Consider the following 20601-nt stretch of genomic DNA (forward strand, 5'->3'; position numbering starts at 1 on the left):
CTGCTGCCCCGACCGCAGGCTGTGCAAACAGCGGCCCTGCAAGCTGCTGCTCCAGTTCAGTATCGTGGCAACGTGGCTGAAGCCTGCTTTACAAACTCACAAAGTGTGCAAATTAATTTCATTATCCGCTCTTGCACATCATGAGGAGGGAAAACAAATAACCTGCCTGAAAGTACATTCTAGTAATTATTAACATGGCATAAGTTAACCCCATGGGAGTGGGAGGAAAGACTGGCATGAGAGACTTGCACTTTTCTTTCACTTTATTATACACTACATCAGTATTTTTTAAATATAAAATCCAGTCTTCCACTGCATTTTATTCCCTTTTAGCCTAAGGATTTTTCCTTTGCGTGGCTGAATCTCTAAATTCTCTCAAACATTTACCAAGTAAAAACGGCCACCAAATACTTCACAAGCAACAGACAAACACGACCTTCACTTCCATTTGCTTTTGATTTATCGCTCTCTCTGGCTTGCTCTGCCTGTCTCACACACACATGCTACTTTTGCGAAAATCTTTTCCTCCGGCTCCATAAGTAAGCCACTGTACTGAAATCCAAAGCTACTAATGTGTTCCACTAAAGGGCCCCAAAAGAGAGGGATTTAGAAAGCACAAAAACAGCAAACAGAAGTCTCCTAGCGAAGACCCAGTGCACGCACTGAACGAAAAGAGAGGCTGAATGCCAAAGAGCGAGCTGAAGAGCAAACTGGAGCAGGACCCCGGGGGCTCGCCCCAAAGGGGGGGCGTGGCAGGATCTGCCTAACGCCGTGCCTTTTTTTTTTTTTTTTTTTTTTTTTTTTTAAAAAAAAGAAGGCTGCAGTTAATTCACTCAGTCTAAAGATACAAAGTACCTCCAGTTTCAAACTGGAGGCAGGTACCATTTAGGTAAAATTGTCAGCAGGATTATGAAATGTTGTGAATATATGAAAAGTTCCTCAGCAATGACTAAAGGTATGCACTGAGTGTTCAGGTTGCTGTTTTGCTTTAAATTAACAACATCCTTCAGCTCAGCTGCAATGCTGGCTTGTATCAGTAATTCTCCCTCCCTCCCCACATACCAAAGCAAAAGCTGAGGTTTAAATACTGTGTTGCACAAAACAATTTAATCCAACGCTGTACATCTGGATTACATGATCTCTTCTCCATACTGACATGCACAAAAAACACATTGTAGCAAAATACGCATTTATGGAGCTGGAGCTTTTGTTTCTGGAATTCACTTAACTCTCATGCAATTACCCGATTTTTAAAAATCTTAGTAGCTCCCTGGTTACCCATGACATAATGGCTACAGATTATAATGAATTAATTGATCTAGCACAGCAGAAAGTACTCCTCTAAAACCGTGCTACGGGCCGTTCCTTTACTAACAGCGGAGCAGCCTCTCCCCTGCCTCGCTGGTGGGATACCCTGAAAGCAAGTTCTGAGATGCCCAACTGGGGAGAATTCAGCTTTATCACAACCTCTTGGAGGGATCTCAATCTGGAGTAGAAAATAGCAGACCACTCTGAACCTACAGCACTGCTGTGGCAGGACTCCAACAAATCTTAGAGAATTATTAGCAAGCCATTAAGAGGCCCTGTCAAGACAGATAGGCTTTAAGATTAATTTACAAGGCAGTTGTCAGGGATTTCAGGCTGGCCCGATTGCTGCAGCAGGTCAAAACTTCCACTAAAAGCACGGCTGCATGCACATCGTTTCGGGAGGGTCCCGCAGTAATAAAGCTATTTAAAACAGTTGATCCAGCTGGACGGTTTTTAAGGCATTTAGCGTAGCCAGATTTTAAAGCCCTCGTCCACGGGAGCAAGCCACACGTGCGCGCCCCGGCCGCGCCGCGGCCCCGATCCGGCAGGGCCGGGAGCGCCGAGCTCCCCGCGGCGCGGCCTCGCGGGGCTCGGGAAAAGCACGCGGCCTTCAAGGAAGCCACCCGACCCCTCGCAGCGCTTCTCTGGGGTTCGTGGTTTGTCTTCTCTCCTCTGCCTCTCCCATCGCAGCTCTTCCCCGCCCCACCTTGCCGGACCCTTAGCTGGCCAGTGTTTTACAAGAGCAGATTTAATCTTTTTTTTTTCCAGACAGATAACCAGTCTCATTTTCGCAACACCACGAAGAGGGCAATCTTCCCGCTTCCGAACACCATCGAGCCCCCGTTTCTCGGCGTCCCGGCCGCAGCTGCGCGCGGGGCACTGCCGGCCCGGAGCTGCGGCCGAGCGCCGCGGCAGCGCCGCCCGGGGAACGTGCCCCCCCCCGCCCCGCGCCAGCCCGGCCGGAGGGGGACGGGGACGGGGACGCGCTCCCGCCGGCGCTGGCCCCGGAGCGGGACCCGCTGCGCAGGCGGGCACCCTCCCATCCTCACCCGCTTGCATCTTCAGCATGTGACTCAGTCTTAAGCTGAGTTTCGTCCTCGTTTTAGCACAAGTTAAACACGCTGCTGCTGCCATCAGCCCAAGGGTGTGAGTCACAACCAAGACTGCGTAAGAAGCGATTTATTTAAAATTCAAGTAAGAACGCTAACGCCCCAGTGCCGCAGGGGGAGGCCCGGGCCCGCGCGGGGCAGCGGCCCCCCGGCGCAGGGGCAGGAGCCGTGTGCCGCCAGCGCTGCCGTCGCGGCACCGCGCCGGGCCCGTTTCGCCGGCGCTCCCTGCCCGAACCCACCCCAGCGCTGCCCCGTTCTCGCCGGCAAGAACACCGCTGCCGCGAAGGCCAGGAGGAGAAAGGCCGGGAAAGGCCAGGAAGCTTTACGGGGGACTTCGAGCTCCCAGCAACGTGCCCCAGGTGAAGTTTCCTCCCAGGCGGTCAGGGGCAGCCTCAAGTTGTGAAGCATAAGGCTGCACTTAGCCCCTCGGCAGACGTACACTTGGGTTCACTCATTCATTTATTTTATCAGACGCTAACACTCTGCAACAGTCTGAATTTTTCTAGTTCTGAGTTCCATAGGTTTTTTCCTTCTTCCCTCCCCCCAGTTTTATGTGCTCCAATGCAATACCGGCAAAAAACACGAAAGGACGCCACGCCTCCCGTGTAACTCACCTCTGCGAGCTCCTCCATAAATCTACTTCCATTAAGGAGCCTTAAAAACGTAACAACAGAACAAAACACAACACCCCTCCACGACTCAGCGCAGAGTTAGGTTTGCTGACTGCAGCGAGCGGGCCACTACGCACGAGCACAGGCTGCAAGCAGCACCAGGGCACCTGGTGAAGGTCACATCCCGATCATTTATTTGTTCACTTCGGACGAGGACGCGACCCAAGCCGCCTCTCACTTGTCTCCTTCGCAGTCCGAAGCTTGACCGGGCGCTGCTTCCCGGCGCGCCCGCCGAAGCCCGGCCCGGGCGGCGAGCCGCCGCGGAGGCCCCCAGCAGCTCTCCTGAGCTGACCCGAATTAGCGCTAGACCAACAGGCGCGCGGGTGACCGAAATCACCAACGTTCCCGCCTGCCTCTAGCCGACCCCAACGCCGCGCGGCAACAGCGACTTACGGCTGCGCTCGCCGCCACTCCTCCACGACTCGCGCGCTGCCACCCTCTGAGCCTGATCCAGCAACCTGCTGGGCCTAACCCCCCCCCAACCCCCGTATTTAGGGGTTTTCTCCCCGGCTCGCTCGGCCCTCGAACCGGCCTACGGGCACGAGGAGAGGCAGGGCGGGGGCTGCGCTCGCCAGCACCGCCGTCGGAGTAAACGCTCGCGGCACGGCCTCGCGGGCAGCGACGCGCTCCGCGAGAGCGACCCGCGCCCAGCACCTGAGCGTCCTCCAGATGTGCCGGCACACCATGTCACCGCGTGCGAACCGACACTACCGCGCGAACGAGAAGCTAGGCCCTAGCGTGGGCTTGCGTATCCTTTTACAGACAGAGCCAACCTTGAACTGTATCTGCCGGCACCTCTCGCAGGGGAGCTGCCGCCGGCAAGACAGCGTTGGCGCGGTGGAGCTCGCGGGCAAAGCAAGGTCTTAAACGCACGCTGCCCGGCCAATCTGTCACTTGACAGAGGTCAAATGAATCAGCCCAAGTGACAAGACTTCTTGAGGCCGAACATCAACTCAAACTGGCCTAAACGCCAGTCACCTCAGCGAATCCGCCGTGCGCTACCCTACGCGGGGCCGAGGCCTCGGCTCCAAAGGGCGCACAGCCCAAATTCGACAAAATCCGCCCTAGAACTCATCAAGCCACTGCAGCGAGATGCTAAGCGTCTGCACACGAAGCTCTTCTCTCTGTCCCGATGCTAGCATTTGCCTGACCGCTAAAGCAAGCGGGAGACGTGCTGGGAGGCCTGGGAGCCCAGGCGGACAGAGCACGGGCCGGGCGCAACGCAGCGCTGCTCGGCGAACGGCGGAGGCAGCGGCCAGCGCGGGCACGGCCCCGCGAAGAGGCAGAGCAGGCCTACGATAAACACACGCTCGCTTGGCCATCCCCAGTCTGGAGAGCCGACAGCTCCAGAGGAGGGAAAGAATTCAGGCACCGTGCCTGGCAGCGCGAGGCTATTCGAAAAGTATTTTCTAGTTTGCAGTTTGTGGACTAACCCGGACCCGCGTTCTTCCCTTTCCACAGTGCGCAGCTGACCTTCCTCCAAGCCCTGCTGCCCGGTACCAGGAGTGGCTCGGGTTTAAGCCCTGGAGCTGCCCGCCGCAGCCACGAGGCCCGCTGCGTTTCAGCTCCTCTCGGAGCAGCCGCGCGGCCCTCCTGCGCCTCGTTTCCGAGGGAATCACATGGGCCAGCTATGCCAGGGCTGAATCACTTGGCAGCGGCCTGTTTCCCAGCGCTAAAGGGGACAGACCCAATTCATTCGGGTCTCTGTAAACCCTTTCACCTTGGAGACTCATGACTGAGATTGAGAGAGATTAGGAATGGCTTTTGCAGCACAAAGCAGGATTGTACAAATCAAAGGGTGCAAGTACCTATGGCTCCTTTTCAGGGCGACGAAACGTTTCAGCTAACTCACCTCCTCCAGCGCTGCCTCTGCCTCACCCCCCTCCGCTTCCCTCCCGTCCTGCCTGAGGTCATTTCCTCGCCCTCTCCTCTGCTCTCGGACCAGAGGCTCATTAGCACAGGCAGCTCTTGGCTATCCGTGCTCAGATTATCCAGGTGGCAGATTATCTGCGCGACAGACGCAGAGCCCGCTCAGCCCAACGGGGTCGTTAGCCGGTGCCCAGCACCGCACCAGCGCGTCCATGCCGCCTCCAGAGCCGCGTCGAACACGAGGACAGCAGAGCTGTTTTCACGTAGTGCGCCGCCTGGCCTAACAGGTGCTGCAGGACTCGAGCTGCTGCGTGCTGAGCTCGGGGCTCTGGCTGTATTCCCGGAATCGGGAGCGCAGTCAGCAGGCGCTCCGGCACCCCCCAGTCAGCCCAGCGCCCGCTCAGCCCTGCCAGCCCACGAGAAGCTCCTGCGTCTGCACTGGGGCTCGGCAGCCCCGGTCCCGGGAGATGCCGAGGCCAAGCGCGGCAATTGCGCCGGGCAGAAGCCAGGCGCACGCAGCGCCGAGACGCTCCGCCGGCTCTTCAGGAACCGGCCCCGCTCCGGAGGGGCGATGCTCAGCCACCGCTCCTCGCTCCGGCCGGACCCGAACCGATGCCACGCAGGTTCCCGTGCGGTGCCTGCGTCGTGCAGCCAGCACGGCCCACGAGGTTTGTACCCTGAGTAACAGGAAAACGCAGCCACCTCAGTCCTCTGTTGAGACGAATAACAAATTAACCGAACCTAGAACCCTCCTGATCTCAGACTTCACCTTTAGAAGGATAAACCAATTCTGCCCGGCCAGAGCCATGTAGCAGATACTTCCCCATTAGTGCTTTTCCCCTGTTTCTTCAGGGGTTTATCTGAATCTCTGCTCCCCACTTTGTGATGGATTAATTTATTCTGGCATTAGATCAAAAGCTGTTATCAAAGGAACAAATGGAGAAATCACACACAGCTTTCATAAAAGATCCTGATATTTCCCAGTGCATCAGAGCTTTGTTTCATCCTCTCAATGATGACACTTTGCAAAGGGTTGATATAAATTCTGGGATTTTACGCTTACTTCACGTGCAGCATCTACTTACAGCCATTCTGGAACAAAGTTTTGCAAATTCCTTCAGCGTCCAACACTTGCCCTGTTACAGCAATGCTGGAGCACCAGCCAAAACAGTCTCTCAAGGCCTGGCTATCAGTAAACAGCAGTGATTTGTTACGGCTAGGCAAACACAGGTAGGTTTGTGATTTAGCTTGGGACAATATGTGCACCAGCACGTTCAGGAAATGACGGGGGGGCGCGTGTGGAAGCAGCCACGGAGGGATCCAGACCTTCCTGCTTCTCCTCAAGCTGCCTTAGTCTGCCCGCGGACCAATTCCCTCTCCCCACCCGCCACCAACAGCTGCGTGTCCTGTGCACGGCTTCCCCCTACGCAGGGGAGATTACGTCATCCGTTATGGAACAAGAAAGTTAAGGTTTCAACCTCTCCTGGATTAGTGCAGCTTGGTCCAAATAACTGCTTATTTTCTTAAGTTTTAAATCACGCAGTTATATTGCCAAAAGTGCATTTAAAAACCATTCTTAACTTCAGGCTAGGGCAACAGTCTAATCATCACTCCATCAAACAAAAAATACACCACAGTTGCTAAAATGTTTCTGACAGTCCATAGCCAGGGACAACACGTATGGACTAACAACACATGAACGGATGCAAAAATAATCTGCTCCAGGTTAATGCTTACCCGCAGCTCATACGACGATGAGCAGTATCTCACACAAACACACTGATATTGTGCAGTACCAGAGGTGGAAAATTCTTTCATTTCCTTTAAGGGCTTGTTTCAGAGGAGAGTGTTTTGCTCTCCTCATCAGCCAGCACCGCACTGTCACTCTGCTCCAGGATTGCACACGTATGTAGGAGGCAAGGACCAAGGGTTATTTTTAGTGTTTTTTACTTCAAAAAGGACAAGCTAAAATAGCCATGGACACCACATAATGTTGGTCTCAATCTACCACAATTTTTGTAGACACTCTGCTCCTGCTAAGATGTGAACTGGGATTTTTAAATTATTATTATTTTCTAAAATCTAATTCGGTAACAGATTTATTTAGCACTGAAATGGTCAGGACAGATTGGCTGTGCAGGAGTAACAGCTCAGCACTGTGCATGAGTGGTACACGCACTGCACAGATATCAGGCAAAACGCACTGATTAAGATGGGGCTTTGCATCCTAACTTACATTGCAACTGTTCCTCCCCATTGCATCAGGCGCGGTGAGCAGCAGCATCCTCTCCAAGCAGAGTAGTCCTCACACCGAGCCCCAGCACATGGGAGCCCTGGTGCTACGCAGCAACAAAAAATCCCAGCAGAAGTCCATTAGCATCCAAAGGGCCAGTGGCCTGAATGCATCAGATAATTCTTTGAAAAGGAAGAGTGAAACGAATATAATAAAATGCTACTACTAAGTGATGCTCACTGTCCAAATTAAACCATCAGAAGCAAAGACCTTGACTCCCAAAACATATTCAGCACAAGTGCTGCAGAGCCCACAAACAAGGCTATTAAGAATTTTAGGTCCTGGATTTGTCCCAAGTATGGTACTTGATTTCTTCACGAGCACTTGATCACATGGAACGATATCTGGATTCACAGATCTTCAGGAGGATATGCATGGCCACACACGCCCCACAAATGCAAATCCCCGCTTGCACCCAAACCACAGAAGATATGACAGGGGCTGAGAACTGCAACAGCTGTCAAGTGCCCCAACACAGGAAACAGGTTAAAAGAGAGAGAGAGAGAGAGAGAGAAGAACCAAGCACCCTTCAAGAATCGGGGCTGAAAGCAAGAGAGAAGACCTTTCTAGAAATGGCAAAACAAGTGCAACGTTTCTCTCTTTCTGCAGATGTCAGGAATGTGATTGGCACAGCAACACTGTGATAAATGCAGAGCTCCTCATTCAAAGAATGCCTGCCCTCTTCCAAAGCAGGAAAGGAACCACAGATTTTTCCATTACAGCACAATATGCAATACCATTCTGGAATTACGAGTTGGTTTGCTGGTTAGTTTATTTAAGGTACAGTTTCTGGAACTCTAAATCATAAGATAAAACCTCAAGCTATTTGTTACTTTCTTTCATTTTTCTATAGCCACTGCAAATCAAGAGCCTGCAGAAGGGTTCACACACCGGCTCCAAACCCCACGAGCCAGGAGAGCGAGGAGCAGCCCTTGGAGGCTGCTTTCACAGCTCTGCCCCAAACCTTCATCTCACAAGCTCATCCTCAGCTGTGCCGCAGCTTAACCAAACCGGAGGAGCAGAGCGATGTTTCCTCTGGCAAGGCCCCTTGTTTCCAAAACCAACCCAGAACTTCCCTTTGGGCTTTCAAAACCGACCCTGCTTTAGTCTGCAGCCTACCGCCCGGCTGCTTCCTCCTTCTCCCCGAGAAGGCAGCTGCTGACGCGCACCCAGGCCTCTGCCCCACGCGCCTCGCAGACCCCCGCCGCTTCGAACCCCCTCTAGCAGCAGCTACCCCATCCCTGAGCCTCGCACTACTACAGGGATAAAGTACAACACGCTTCCGCACACCTGCAAAGAAAGTGGAAGAGAAAAGGAGCATGCAGGCCAGCTCGTCACACTGTAATGAGCCATTTCAACGCCCAGGTTTTAAAAAAGCTCTTTTCTGATTTTACTAAGTCCTCAGGCTCTCAGATTCAGGCCGGAGATGCAGTGTCAGCCTGGCCCTGGCAGGCAGCCCTTGGGCACCCTTGCAGGGCGCACAGCTGCAAGAGCAGCGTGCCTGAGAGCGCAGACCTCCTGCCCCCTCCCAGCGTCTCCGTTTCCCTGCCGCTGCCGCGGGGCTAGCAGGGGCTCACGGTGCCACGGAACGAGAACATCAAAGCAGCAGACTCCAAGCGAGTAACTTGCTACGAACAGACATGCAGGCCTGGCAGAGGCTGACAATTTTCCTTCTGGTTTAGAGCCTTTTTTTTTTTTTTTTTTTTTTTCTCCCCTCTGAAGAGGTGCAAGATGGGCTCCAGCTCCGGGAGCTCACACAAAGTTTCAGTCCGGAAAGTGCTCTCCAGTGGCATACCGCACGCACACCGGGATTCCCACGCGACAGCAGAGTAAAGGGCTCACCTGGACACTTTACAGACTTACTGGACTGGTGGCTCACAAGGGTCACGGGTCCTTCACGCAAGCTGCTTAGCACGGGCAGCCCTGGGGGAAGCCACTTGCTCCGCCAGGAGAGGAGAGCGGTGCAGGGAGCAGGGGACACGTGGCGCAGAGCCAGCGCGCCTCGCTCAAAGGAGCCGGATCCCGACAAATCCTCCCCCTGCCCGGCCCCAGGACAGCAGAATAAAAGTCACCCTAAAAAAGTCCCAGGCTTCAAATACCCTTCCTGCAAAAGGAGAGACTGTGCAAAAAAATCCACTTGAAACGTATCCCACAAAATTGCAATTGGGAAAGCATGAAAGTTTTATCTGGGCAGCACAACTCCATAGCCACGGCCTCCTGGAACAGGGTCTGCATTAGGGAAGCGCTACACCACCGCAACATTTTGCGTAATGTGTTAGAGCACAGTGTCTTTCTCCTGGTTGCTTTTATCCATCGCTTCACGGACTCTGCGTGCAGACATGGGAGAACAGCGACACCGCAGCGCTGCACGCACAGGATCTGCATATCAATGCCCCGTGCCCCTGCGGCCTCCCCAGAAAGGCCCTAATCTTGGTTTTGTTCGGCGCCCCTGGGCCTCCCGGGGCGAAAGCCGGGTTATGCAACTGCTATTCACGCTCCTCGAGCCATGGGAACATCTTTGTAGTCCGGGACAGGGCAGAAGGGGGAGGAGAAGCACCGGGAAGGGGCCGTAAGACAGTTTGGGAACGAGGCTAGTGCGGAGGGATGACATCCCGCGCCGACCCATTTCTGCCCTGCCTCCTCGGCGGTCTCGGGGGTAGTCGGCACGGGAACGGCACGCAGGAACCCCAGCGACGACGACGCAGCCGCGCGAAGCCCGTTAATGCGGAACAAGCCGCTTCTTGAAAGAAAAGCCTGCGCCAGAAATTGTGCAAACTGATCTACAGAACCGGCAGCGCAAGCGTCCGGGAACACGGCGTTGAGGCCCCGCTCCGCCGGCGCTCCCGGCCCCGCGCACCCGGCCGAGGCGTCCGAAGCGGAGCGCGCGGGCGGCCGCGGTGGGGCCAGCACGGCCCCCTTGTGTCCACGTATGCCCTGGACTACAGAGGCGAGGCATAAAACCGCCTCCCGCACCCCTGACCGAGCGTCTCGCGCGCAGTCAGTAATTAACGAGATTCGTGTTTTACGCCGAAATCAGCTCTGGAGGCTCCCAGCGCTCCCGGGACACCCGCTCGGCCGGCGAAACGCTGCGGGCTCGGCGCGGCGCCGGAGCCACCAAGGCGCTCCCGCCTCCGCAGACCGGCACCCGCGCGCGGGCGAGCGGCGCCGCGGGACGGCTCGGCGAGCAGAGCGCCGGGCGCTGCGCGACGCGAACACGCTGCTCGTACGGCTCCACGGCGTGACGAGCGCCAAACTAGGTCAAGTCGTCGCAAGTATCTTTATTAAAGAGGAAAAAAAAAAATCAGCAGGAGATCAGTGAGCTCCCAGGGAAGGAAACGAGCGTTATCATTTAAGTCACTGCAAGGACACTGACGTTACCCGGACCGGAAAGAAGATATTTTATGCACATTTCACACGCTGACTTAAACCCAAAAGGAGTTTTCCCCTCCAACACTCTTAGGATGTAAGCTGGCAGCCAGCTATTGCTGCAGGCAGCTTCACTGCAGCTCGCAGCCTTCCCCCGCTCCGCAGGAAACCGGGAGCACGCGAGCGGAGGGAACCGGAGCCGCGCGGCCGGAGGCAGCGGACGGCGGTGAGTTACTCCGGCCGCTCGCTCTAACAGAGCGCAGACTTCTGCTACGGGCCGACTGTTGCAACACGTCGCGTGTCGCAAGCCGCGGGCCTGGCACGGGAAGGCGGACGGCCTGCTCCTCCTCGGCCCGGCGCCGCCGGGAAGGGCGCGCTTCGGCCAGGCCGAAAGCGGACCGCGAGGGAGAGCGGCGACCATCGCACGGGCTGGTGAGAGGCGGGAACCGGGCCGTTTTGGAGGCTTTTGCAGCGAAAAATATTCTCGTACTTAGTTAAGCACGCCAGACACAGCCTCTACTCCTACAGAGGGGGACGCGTGATCATCAGTCGGGGCCGGAGCATTTACCCCAGAACTGGGTAATGTTGTTTTCCGCCCCTCAATAGTTCCCGCTGACAACGCGCGGATCCGAGCAGACGCTGCCGCGCGGTCCGCAGCCGTGCAGCAGCGCTGCGTAGGCGTTGAATCCTGAAGCTAATCACCTTAGCAACGGCTCTAAACATATGTGCAGTGACATCAGCTGATTTTTGAAAGCTGTAAATAGAGGATAATAGCATGAAGAAATGCTGGAATAAAGCCAAGACCTAAAAAACATACTATTAAAACACTGCCTGTAATCCAATGTATGCAAACTCGCTTGCATCCCCGCTCCCCAAAACATGTGTAGTTACCCACCTAACAGCAGTTAGCCAGTACAACTGGCTAAATCCTAGTGCAAGTTACTCACAGTTTAAGAAATAATCCAAGAACTATGATTTGATAGAAACCCACCTTCAAAATTATTTTTAAAAAGCCTAGATACAAATCTACAGATAATTCTTTAATAGCACGAAATGAGTCTCAAGGAAACCAGGTGGCATATAACCTCATGTTTAAGGTGAACCAGTAACATCCTCAACTGAAAAGTAGTGTTTGCGAGTAACACCACTGTCCTGCACAGATTAAAAAAAAAAACCCAAAATGTGCTCGCAAACTTTACCATTGACTAATGCTCCCTGGAGACATTCATTTGACCGTGTGAACAGGAACTGTGGCAAAATTCAGTTTAAAGAGCATCCTGAAAGCCCCATGCCCTTGGTAAAGTAGAGTTAGAACAGAATCAAGCACAAATCAAGCAGGATGAACTCAGTTTGCGAAGGCCGTGTTGGCAAGCACGCAGTCTGAAAGTGCAACGTATCTAAATTACCTCATGTTTGGTACCTCATTAAGATCTTAAACTGTCAGTTTAAGGGAGTCCTTCAATCACCCATCAGAGTAAGACACAAGGACAATAAACTTCTTGTTTTCCTCATTTCGTTTTGACCCATATTTCTGAGATCTGCTCTAAGGGATGCGACCCGACCAGCTGAAGAAGCCTTTGCAATGCCTCCATGTTAAGCTGCCGTTCCGAGAGGGAAGAGGGGACAAATGGGCTTAATAGGATTTTCAAATGTCAAAAAATATCTTTAGAGGGCCCATTTACGCAGAGTCTTAGCACTCACTGAACTTGAAAGTAGAATTTGCTGTGCAAAGAACACAGTTTGCATGCTAAACGGACGCCAGAAGCGGGCTCCTGCAGCACAGAGCCATCACGCAGGCACGCACGCACGCAGGCAGAGCTCTTCGCCGGCTCCTCCGGGCCATTAACCCTTGCCAGCCGTGTGCCTCTTCGCCCCCACAGCTCCAGCAAAGGCTCTGGGGCGCAGAGCTGCCCAACTGCGTCCACATCCTTTTTTAATAGACTGACTCAAGAACAGCATGCACAATAATCACTGTCCTCACAAAGCACTGCGAAGCCCTAAAATATTGCTATGTACATGTATGCACATATATTAAGAAATACAGAATGGAGATGCTTCTTCAAATGAAGAAAACAGTAAAGTGCCTCCTATGCAACCAAGAGGGAGCTGCCACGGCCACTTTGGGAACACAGGGACTTGGCCTGGCGTGCTCCCCGACCGCCTTCCCCATCTGCCGTGCAGGAGTCACCTGGGTCCCACCAGCCCCGAACTGCCAGTGCTGGAGCCGAGCTTGAGGACACGGCTCCAAATCCCGAGCCCTCACGCAGGCACACGCCAGCAGGGCTCTCGCCTGGAAAGGGACTGGCGAATCCAGCTCATCTTTCTCGTGAAAGCTCCCTGCATTAGCAAAAAACAACAAAAAGAAAGCCTACAAATGTTGAAAATACAAACTTGACAGCTAGATTAAACGAGCAGGTTGTAGCAGCACAGAGTGAGAGGAAAAAGATTTCCCTTTTCTTGTGTAGTTTTATTTTCTTCGTCAGTTGGAGTTACAAGGTAATTCAGTGAATTGAGACCACTAGTGTTAACCGTTACCACATTTGAATTTAATTAGCATTATGTTTTAACTACAGACAATTTAGAGTGGCTCATCTAAATGCGAAAGTCAGGTATTACCTTCCATTCACTAGAAAACCATCAAGCAAATGATAATCTTACTATTTGCTTTATGCCTTTAATTTCTGTAATCCATGGTTACCAAATTCAGTAAAAACTGCCATGGTTACTTTCCTGTTTCTTTTACAAAAGACTTTTGTGTGCATTCACTGAAGCGGTAGCATCTCTACCTAGCTACTAAGAGAATAGGAAAGGCACCGTCCTTGGGCGCTCTGCAACTTGCACAACAAGTTTCTGACCCCTCTGGGGGGGAAAAGGAACCGTGGAACTGGGGTAACCCAAAGCAGGATGCTACTGCTAGGAAGTCCCTGCGCAAAGAGGTGCGGTGATAATTTCTGCCTTTTTTCCTCTTTGCATATACAGAGATTTAGACAGTGCAGTGCTTTAGCAAATGGGGGTGCGCACAGCGAAAGCTCCCTCCGACCCAGGCTGCCTGAGGAGCAGGTACAGACACACCCTGGTCCGATGTAAGAGGAACAGGTTACGGAAAACACCCCAAGAACCAAGCTTGAGTCTACCCTCAGCAAGTCTCTATGAGCAGGTCGTCTGGCGTTTTTGAATTTTTTTTTCCTTTTTTGGAAGCCCCTTTCTGTTGTTTTTATCACTGTCTGTGCCCCAGAGCCTTCGGGGCCTGCTCGGCAAAGAGCTCTCGAAGTCCAGACCGCGTATCAGGGCGAAAGCTGCCGTCCCGCGGCACGGCCACACGTCTGCGGGGCTGGAGACTTGTCAAGACGCTCCCCTTCCAGCATCTCCCAGACAAACGACAGGTCTGAACACTCAAGCGGTCGCACAGGACGCGCACACCGAGCTCAGTTAAAAACACCGCATCTCGCACGGGCTGAGGCAGTTCACACGCAAACACCGCGTCGCCAACCGGCCATACCCCACCCCTAACGGGGGCCAGCAAAAATACGAGGCAATACACTCAAAATGTTTAAGACTGATATGCCAGAGATGCAAAGAAGATGCTTTGAGCCAAGAGAAGACAAGGCAGAGTTCTCCGGGTGGGAAGCAGCAAATCTGGCATAGCTGAACCACGGGTTCCTGCACAACAAGGAGCAAACTTACAGGAGCAAACTCACCCGGTGGTTGACTATGTCAGCACGGAGACTGGGAAAGGCAGAGCAACCACGAAAACGCACGTAGTCACACTGCCCCTGAACTCAGATGCCTGCGAGTACCAACCAACAGCTTAGAAACATTTTACATGTTACTGCCCTATATAAAACTTTCCTGTGCCTGGTGTCCAAGTTCACGCTGGACGAACGGGGCCTGCTCACGGCACAAACCCGGGCCCGGGCACAAAGCGGGGTGGGAAGCACGCGGCTCACGCGGGACAGGGCGGCCGTGCGCGTCCCCGCTGGCCTCCAGGAGCCGGAAGCCTCGGAGGGCGGTCCAGCGAGCGCCGCCGGCCAGGATGCTCGCAGAGAGCCCGGCTCCCCCCGGCAAACGGGGCTGCCTCCGCGCTCGGCAAGCGGGTCCCCGTGCCGGCAGCACCGCTGCCTGCTGGGCTCTGGGCGCTACTCGCGTTCTTCAGGAAGATCCACAGAAGTTTAGGCGTAGGGTAAACTTCGTATTCAAGGACAGCTAAAACACACCAGAAAACTGCATAGAAATCATATGTTCACCCTCTTTTCAGGAATCTCTGCCTTTAAAAACACTTAATTGCAGACATTCAAACACCTTCGCTACTTACGGAAACCAGTGAGGATGTGCCTTGAAAGGAACAACATCCTGAGACAGGTAAGCCAGTTACTCGTGATTTATCACGCTATCTCCCCACCTAATTGCAGAGCTAAATGGTCAGTCATTTTAATCCACTTTAAGCAGCTTATGCTTTCTTCTGTAGCTCCACGACACTGTTCACTTCCTGATCTGGAAACAATAATTCTTTAAGTCTTGCTCTAAATGGTGTGAAAACTATTTCCACGCTGCACACGGAAAGACCACACAGATCTTGAGACTCGTCCTCTTCTCCTGCCCTTGGAAAATGTGCACGTAGGACAGACATCTCCAGTGAAAGGGCCCTGAGCATCTTCATACTAAGTGCTGAGTAAAGAACATGGTTTTGTTATGGATGACTGCTCTGTACCTAAGAACAAGAAAAAATTTACATCTAGACGCAAGACCTTGAGTACCAGTGTCCTAAAACGGCCAAGTGTTTTCCCTAATCCTACCTTGATTTGTACCCTTTCCAAACCATCTTCTTTCAACAAATTATGCCATCTCCTGTGATAGCATTCTGGCATTTTGATACCTTATTTTTCTTATAAGGAAGGATGTCCCAGAACCTGTCTGCCAACAAACAACTCTGGGGACCACTGCGTAGCTGCCAGCTTCCTCCCTGCCCAGCTATTGCCTTGCTGTGCAACTCCGAAGTTGCTGTAACTTGTGTTTCACTATACCCAGTTGTACAATTTGAACAGTGCCCATTAACGTGGGAATGAAGTAAGACCAACTTAGCAACAGTTAGAAGAAGCCCTTGTGTTCCTGTTACCAGCCTGCTTTGGCCAAGCACCCCAGTTTCCTACTCCACGCTTTCCCATTACTCTTGCGATCTCAGTCCTTTTTTCTGTGTTAACAGTGAACTGCTCGCTTACTTAATTTCTCCATTTACTCGTTATTAACCTAACAGGAACCAGGCACTCTGATCTGCTCGAATTCTAGACCGTTTCTGACACTGGCAGATTCTAATGCAGTTATACGATTTTAAAAAAATCGTATTTTCAAAAAGCATTTTAGCTACCCAAGCTAACATAAAAAGCTGCGACAGTCCACGAGAACAGTGTCACCACACGCACAAAGACACCAAAGACGCCCTAACCCCCCCCTCCCCCCAAACAAGGAATTGCAAAAGTTCATTCTGGATTTTCTACACACGTGCACGGATCACCAGAGCCTACAGACCATGTCTAAAGGCTTGGAGGGGAGAGGGGGGCAGAAATCAAGTTTCAGGTTACACCAATCTTTCTTCAGAACTCAAAAATGACACAGTCTGAAAGCGAAAGCTCACGTTCTGCAGGAACGAGCAGCTCAGGGCGCTCGACTCGTACTTTCCGTTCAGAGACGCTGCCACAGCCAAGGGGATTTTCTGGCTTGCAACACAGCAGAACTTTGCCCCCTTACGCTCCCAGTGAACTTCGGCCAATGATCCCAAGTCACGCTTCAAAATTATTCAAGATATCAGATCAGATCAAAAGTCATTGCATGGAAACACTGGCTTTCAATACCCGCAAGCCTACACCACAGATGTTTTCAGAGAGAGCATGGCTAAACTTCGACTGCAAGAAATTTCTTGAAGCTTACTACAAAATTTATTTTACCGTATGTAAAATTCATTTGCGTAGTTGCACACCCTAGCAGGCTTGAATAGGGCAAAGGAATAGTTCAACTCCCAGTGCAATTTATTATTTAAAAGCAGTAAAATTACATTGCTGATGGGAGAGCACAGGCCGGCGAGCGGCGATGATGTAATGGGTAAGAGCACACCGCCGGCTGCATCAAACGCTCGGTGCATTAGCGCGCTGGCTAGGGTGGCGGCTCCTATCAATTATTTATAGTCTTCTGGCGCTCTGCCTGGAGGGGTCACGTCGCTGAAAGCTAACTTTATCTTCATTGCTCGCAGCCTCCTGCCCAGCTGCCACCCGCCCGCTCGCTCAGCCGACACACGCCCCGGGGAGGCGATCTGGGGATTTTGGGACCGCTCTGTCCCCCCCAAAGCCGAAAGACGCGCCAGCGTTTGCGCGTTAATTGGCACGGTCTGAACGCGCAGGAACGTTTATCTTGACGAAGGCGTTAACCTGGCTTCGCAAATCTGCCTCCGAGACCCTCTCGCCTCCTCGGGGATTAGCGAGAGCGCGGGGCGTTTCCGGCTCCGCCGGGCAAGCGCCAGGAAACGGGGGACGCGGCGGCGCTGCCGGAGCTCCCCTGGCCGTTAACACGGCCGACGAAGGGCAGGCCGCGGTACGCGGCTTCTCAGAAGCAGCTACTCCAGAACGCGGGCAAACGTGAAGGGAAAAGGAGAGCGCTCACGTCAGCGCCAAAGCCCGGCCGTCCCCTCGCAGGAGGGGCGCGCGGCACAGCACGGCACGGCACAGCACGGCACGGCACGGCCGTCCCCTCGCAGGAGGGGCGCGCGGCACAGCACGGCACGGCACGGCACGGCACAGCATGGCCGTCCCCTCACAGGAGGGGCGCGCGGCACAGCACGGCATGGCACGGCACAGCACGGCCGTCCCCTCGCAGGAGGGGCGCGTGGCACAGCACGGCACGGCACGGCACAGCACGGCCATCCCCTCGCAGGAGGGGCGCGTGGCACAGCACAGCACGGCACGGCACAGCATGGCCGTCCCCTCGCAGGAGGGGCGCGTGGCACAGCACGGCACGGCACGGCACAGCACGGCCGTCCCCTCGCAGGAGGGGCGCGTGGCACAGCACGGCACAGCACGGCCGTCCCCTCGCAGGAGGGGCACGCGGCACAGCACGGCACGGCACAGCACGGCACGGCCGTCCCCTCGCAGGAGGGGCGCGCGGCACAGCATGGCACGGCACGGCACAGCACGGCCGTCCCCTCGCAGGAGGGGCGCGTGGCACAGCACGGCACGGCACGGCACAGCACGGCACAGCACAGCACGGCACAGCACGGCCGTCCCCTCGCAGGAGGGGCGTGTGGCACAGCATGGCACGGCACAGCACGGCCGTCCCCTCGCAGGAGAGGTGCGTGGCACAGCACGGCACGGCACGGCCCGGCACGGCCGTCCCCTCGCAGGAGGGGCGCGTGGCACGGCCCGGCACGGCACAGCACAGCACGGCCGTCCCCTCGCAGGAGGGGCGCGTGGCACAACATGGCACGGCACGGCACAGCATGGCCATCCCCTCGCAGGAGGGGCGCGTGGCACGGCACGGCACGGCACAGCACGGCCATCCCCTCGCAGGAGGGGCGCGCGGCGCGGCACAGCACGGCACGGCACGGCACGGCACGGCACAGCACAGCACGGCCGTCCCCTCGCAGGAGGGGCGCGTGGCACGGCCCGGCCGCCCGAAGCGGAAGGCTCTCCCCTGCGGCTCCGCACAGCTCCCCCGAGGTTCGAAGTCCCTCGTCCCCTTAGAGCGAAGCCCCCTGAGCTTCGGAGCGGCTCCCCGCCCGGCTCTCGCCCTGCCGGCGCCCGCCGCCTCGCAGCCCCGCGCCGGCCTTCCGCGCCGATGGCCCCGGGCGGCCGCCCCTCCACCCAGCGCGCGGCTCTCCGCGGCCTTCCTAGAGCCGCTCGGCACCTTTCCTTCGCCATCGGTCCAAAAAAGCACTTCTGCCGTGCCCGCTTTCAGGCCTTTGAAACGTGCTTTTGAACGTCGCCTTCGTTCGACCTGGTATCTGTATTAAAGCAGTTCAATTTTCACGTTAGGTGTTTCAGGGCCTCTGTCACTGCAAGAGCCACCTCACCAGGAAATCTCTTGGGCAAAAAAACAGGTACAAGAGAAGCTTTTTACTTCTAAAATTCTTGCATTTGGTCACATCACACTGATCAACTTAGCTCAGATATAACCTACACCGGGTGGAATCAAGCATCTTCCCCATGTCTCAGGTTTTTGGGTTCTTTGGTAATCAGTTCTAGCTTAAAGAATAAAGTATTTTTCAGATTTTATGAAGCCTGGAAAATAACCTGGGTTCTCTTGCAATTAGTCATTGGCTGTCTATTTTTAAGCACGGAGAAGCATACAGATTTGCTTTAGACATCCAAAACAATTCTGATACCACGTCTGAAAAACACGCACGTCAACTTCAGTAAAAACACAACGTTTGCACAAAAAGGAAATCATTTTTTGAAAAAAACCCTGGAGGCCTAGAGGAAGCAAGCTTGTTCTTTACGTGGCGCAAACGAGCGCCAGGGGCCACAAGCAACCGAGAGGCTCCCGGCGTCGCCCGGGTCCCTGCCCGTGTTTCTTACCGGTGCCTCCCCGGGAAAACACACATGCCAAGAGGCAAAACCGCACGCGGAGAGCTCCGCTGCCTCCCTGGCGTCGGGAAAGGGAGATTCTGCCCCGGGCAGCTCACGCGGCGGAGACGAAGGAGCATCTCGCCGGGCTCGGCCCGGCCCCCGCCACCCCAGGCAGGGCACCGCCGAGACGCTGCCGCAGCGCGGCCGTCGGGCAAGCGTGAGATACCAAGCGGTAATTAACCTTCGGTCAGCGAAAAGTGGCAGCGAGCATTTGGCTTCCGAGACGAAGCAAACCTGAAGGAGCCCGGCTGCCGGGGGAGCGGAGAGGGGAGAGGCACCGGGGCAAGGGGCTCGGCGGCGCGGAGAAGTGGCGCGAGCGCTAACGAGACGCGACGCGGGCTGGCGCCAGAGCAGCTCCAACAGGAGCGCCGGCGCCAGCAAGTGCCCCGGCACCGCGAAAACCAGCGACCTCCAAAACGCAGGCAGTGCCGGCAGCGCTGCCGGCGGCCCCGCAGCAGGGAGCGGAGCGCGGGCGCTGCGGGGAGCGCTCGCCCGCCTGCCGCGCGCCCCACGTCCGCTCCCACCACGCTGCTTTCTTAGGGTCCTTTACATAGTCTCCAAATGCAGGATTATTTCCATGGCAACTATCTTGAGAACTTATTAAGTGAAAAAACAGGAACAGTTTGAACACACAGAACCTACGTTTGCAACATACTAGCTGACTAAATTAGCAGCACTAAGATTTTTTAGTAATCAAAATAGATTATGTTCTACCAACTCAATCTTCTCTTTACCAGAACTAAAAAGAAAAACCCGATAGTAACATCAATCGGGGGAAAGATTTTCTAAGACCACAACCCTACTTGTGATTTTATCCCTAAAATTTACCCTTTTCATTTTTGTTCAAAGCAAGTGGAGAGCCCACTCTTTATCAAACCAGGTTTTCTCATACGCAAGTGGTTTGCGAGAGATCATTTTAAGGTTAAGTTTCCAAGAGACGATAAATCTGGTTTTAAGGCACCTACTACAGAACCAAAAAGATGACACAAAGCAGTTTCCTAGTACAAAAACTCATTGAGTCACTCCAAATTCATACAAAGGAAGTATAATTTGCAACTCTGCCTTTTGAAGCTTTCTGTTGGGTCAGGTATCACTTGCCTTCCCAAGCCGGCGCAAAGCAAGGCTCGCACAAGCACGGTACCGCGCACAAGCACGGTGCCGCGCACGCCGGCTAACTCGACAGAAACGCGATAGCCTGCCCAGGCTCGCTCCGGATCGGAGCGATCCGACGGTAGCCAGCGTGGAAAGCCACCTGAAGCAGCTGGCATTCGTGTGCTCACGTACGAGCTTGTCATCTCCCCCACTTCGCTCAAGGATTAGTTCAAACAGAGCAGGAAAATCCAGCAGTCCCTCACCCCACTTAGTTTGAAAGATTC

The 20601-nt window shown here is 54.5% G+C and overlaps 1 protein-coding gene across 7 annotated transcripts in view; it reads right to left on the reverse strand.

Annotated features, from left to right (window-relative positions):
- Positions 1–20601, reverse strand: part of ANKRD11 (ankyrin repeat domain containing 11) — a 163045-nt gene that overhangs the window by 53911 nt on the left and 88533 nt on the right. The gene's annotated exons all lie outside the window — the stretch shown is intronic.

This window comes from Rhea pennata, chromosome 13 (assembly GCF_028389875.1).
Source record: "Rhea pennata isolate bPtePen1 chromosome 13, bPtePen1.pri, whole genome shotgun sequence".
In the NCBI taxonomy this organism is placed as follows: Eukaryota; Metazoa; Chordata; class Aves; order Rheiformes; family Rheidae; genus Rhea; species Rhea pennata.